We start from the raw sequence: 4,071 nt of genomic DNA on the forward strand, positions 1-4,071 counted from the left end.
CTGGAGCAGGGTAGCAGGAAGCTCTCTGCACACTCACCGGACCTGGGCTAGGACTGGGTCTGTCACTAGGTCTTTCTCGTGTATATTTTCTTTTATATTTTTGTGGTTTCAAGGATCAAACTCAGGACCTTGCCTTGCCAGGCAAGCAGTTATTCCACTGAGCTATTTCCCCAGCCCCTTGACATGTCTCTTAAATAATAAAAGGCTTAGTTGATGGTCTTCACAGGGCTAAACCTAGGATAACTTCTTCATATTTGGGTCAACATATCCAATAAAGATATAACATTACCCAAAACGTTCAGATCAACTAATCATAATTTTCAGGATTTATTTCGTAATATTAATTCACTCTGGTTTGATTTTGGGCTAATTTCTTTTTTATTGTATTTTATTTAGAAACAAATATCAATGAGACAATTTCAAAGCTGATTAATAGGACATTTTGAATAATTAAAACTTTGTACATTGTTATATTCTTAGTGGTTATCCATAGTACAGGAAACAGACGGGATATCCTACAGCGAAAGTAGCTGTATATCTATCCCGACTATTCTGCATATACAAATATAAAATGGTCCTTCCTTTGTATCCCCCTTTTTTTTGTTTAGTCCGGTCAGAGATGGGTGTTCTATTGGCATCTAAATACTGTAGGTGCTTGAGTTCAGTGATCAATGAGCTATAGCATGCCTAAAGAGAGTCACATGCAGAGAGAACATTGTTTGAGGTTTTCACAGAGAACTAATTAGTTAAGCAATGGTTGTGACTCATCCACATGGCAGACACTGACAAAGGAGCTACAAAGTGTGATACAGAGTTACAGGATAAATCCTGAGGGAACTTCACTGGCCTTATCAAATACAAAAGTCACATTTCTTGTTTTATAGGTATTGCTTTATCTTGGTCTTAACCATCTCGCAGAAAAGTATTAAAACGAAGTATTTAAAGTAAAGCTATATTAATATGCTGAGCTGTAAAATGCTCAAGTCAACAATTTCTGCGGATAACTCACTACTATTGTGCACTGCTGGACTGTGTTCGATAGTTTTGCTGAATTCAAACCTACTCTCCTTAAGCCCTTCTTTCATTCTTTTTTTCTATTTCTTCTTATTTTTCTCCTTAAGTTATGCTCATCTTTCCCATTCATAGGTTGTTCCACCAATTCCTTGACATGGATGACAAGGCCCTGAAAATACTGTTGGACCCAGAAACAATCCTGTTGCTTTTGGTGCACTCTTCAAGGATATGAATGAGGCTGCAGATGAAAATGTGGGTCACAGAATTTTCCATCACCACCTACATGATTTATGCTTTCTCAAACAACTTTTTTTTAAAGAAAACTCTGGTCTGCTCCCAAAAATACTGTTGAATTCTCTATTGGTGCTAAAATGATTATTGTGAAAGAACACAACCTTCCTTCCTGAAGTATTCAAATTAGTTCTCACAAGCCAAGACATGTCAGTCAGGTGAATGTATTATTTAGTCTGCTCAGCTATAAAAATCTTTACCAACTAGTTGACTATTGTCTGAGTATTTACAAGGTATGGCCTTCTCCATGAGTTGACTGTCACTCAAGTTACAGAGAGCTATTACACTGCCATTAATGTGAGGATACACCAGCCACACATGACACAAAGAAATATCAAGAAATAAAATACTGTGCAGTTCAATGTACATTCAAATACTTGAACCAGCAAATCTATGTCTCCTCATCTCTCTGACACAGACAACATAGTGAAGTGAGTGTAATAGGAGCTCCATAAAAACACTGAGTTTGGCACCTGACTATACCTACCATCTTCTGCATTGTCTGGGGAACATTCTGACCTTGTCTCTGTTCCTTTCCCTCAAAATAAATTATTCTGTGGGAGCCACTTCCTAACTTTCCATCAGTAATTCTGGGAGTGGTGCCAGAAGGCATAAACTGCAAGAAGATTCAGCAATCAGTAACAAGTTCGTAGGGTCAGGAAAGTCTGTGATGGCAGCACTTCACGATAAATATTGAACAGAGGCACTTTGTTGACCTGACTTCATCTTAGAAAGTAAGAGAAATAGGTGAATAGGCTGGACATGATTGCTTTGATTTTAAGCCTCAGATAAAGGTAAGAATTAGCCTCATCCATTACTATCAACACTATTAATTCATACATTTGAGCCAGGCTAGAGTCCTCTGCACTTGTTGTGGTTGGGCATTGGATTTACTCCATATGTTTCTGCATTTCATTCTTTATTGCAGATATTATTATTTCAGGGATTTCTGTTTTCATTTCTAATCTGATTTCCTCTATACCTTTCTGCAGCTCTTTCCTTATTTCAGAGGCCTTTGATTCATTGCTTTCAGCTCTGTGATTCCCAATTTGTTCTGTGTTAGTGCCCTCTGCATTTGTTATGGGTGGACTTGGACTCTAAGATTGTATTTTGCTCCTTCTCGTTGTCATTTTGTGTAGCGCAGTCTTCTGACCTTTGTTGTAGATCTTTGTTGCAGTTACAGCCCTAGCACCTACTGAAGTTCAGGTGTAGATCTACCAAGTGGATTTCTTCAGCTCTGCCTTCCTCGGTTCTGGCTGCTGTGCTCAGATCCTTCCTTGTGCTGCCCTTGAGGGTGAACCCATTTTGCCCCTGTGGCAATATATTCTGCTCCTGGACTAGCTGGGTTTTTCTGTCCCCCACACTCTCTGCAGGGATTGCAGCTGAAGGGTTTCACCCCAGGCCTGTATGCCAGGCCTGAGCTGAGTCTGGAGGGGACAAGGTGAAGTAAGGGTAGAGGCAGCTCTCCCATACACTCACTGGACCTGAACTAGAACTGGACCTGGGGGTTCCCAGAACATGACAGAATTTTCTACTCTGTGGGTAGGCTACTGGGGAGTTCTACGGGGTGATGGTGGGCATCCCAAGAGGGTGAAAGAGGGTGTCAGCCCTGCTGAGCCAGTGCTGGGACCAGTATGTCCCAATGGTGCAGGGTAGCTGGAAGCTCTCCCTCACTCTCATTGGGCCTGGGCTGTGACTGGGTCAGAGGTTTCCTGGAATGAAGCAGAAATTCTTACTCAGTGGCCGAGGTAGGGGAGGTGCTGAGGAGTATTAGTGGGCCTCCCGAGGGGGTGGAATTGGGTCTTACCCATGCTGTGCCTGGGCTGGGAGAAGTAGGTTCCACTGGCGTGGGGAAGCCTGAAGCTCTTTCACACATTCACTGGGCCTATGCTAGGACTAGGTCTGGGTGTTCCTGGAATGTGTCTGAAATTCCTACTTGGTGTGCGGTTTAGGGGAGGTACTGTGGAGTTGTGGGTTGTGTCCCCAGGGGGTGGAAGAGGGTCTCACCCACGCTGTGCCTGGACTTTTACCAGTAGGTCCTTCTGGCGAAGGGTGGCTGGAAGCTCTCCCATACACTCCCCGGGCCTGGGCTAGGACTGGGTCTCTCTGTGGCTTTTTCTGATAAGATGTTGACATCTCACTGTTTGTTTATTCATTTATTTGTACTGGGGATTAAACCTTGGCCTAGTACTTGGTTGGAAGTCTTTGTGCCCCTGTACTACATCCCTATGCTTTTAGAATGCCCATCTCTGACAAAATTAAAGAAAAAAAGGGGATATGAAAAAGGGGATTTATATTATATCTATAATAAAAATAATCATAATTATGATGCACTTTTTTCTGTATGTACAAAATAGTTAAGATATACAGCTACTTTGTCTTAATTCAATAAGAATAAAGATTTGTTCTCATAGTGTTTGGAACAGAAATCATTTCTGCGTCTTGCAATATGAATAACTACTATGATTACAAAAATGCACACTGTATTAGTTATTGTAATTGTCCTTCTAACCGGTTTTGAAACTGTCTCATTGTTTTAGTTTCTCAATAAAATTAATTGAAAAAATACCATTGAAAAAATAGGAAAAAAATAGGGACGTTCTAATCTGTGGACCAGAGTGGCAGTAGTTTACCAGTTGATCCTATCATCTATGATTCTACACCTCAGAGTTTGCCGGTAAGGAGGAAGAATGATAAGGAAAGAAAGGAGAGAGAGAGAGAGAGAGAGAGAGAGAGAGAGAGAGAGAGAGAGAGAGAGAGAGAGAG

Source organism: Octodon degus, unplaced genomic scaffold, assembly GCF_000260255.1.
Source record: "Octodon degus isolate 3935 unplaced genomic scaffold, OctDeg1.0 scaffold00428, whole genome shotgun sequence".
In the NCBI taxonomy this organism is placed as follows: Eukaryota; Metazoa; Chordata; class Mammalia; order Rodentia; family Octodontidae; genus Octodon; species Octodon degus.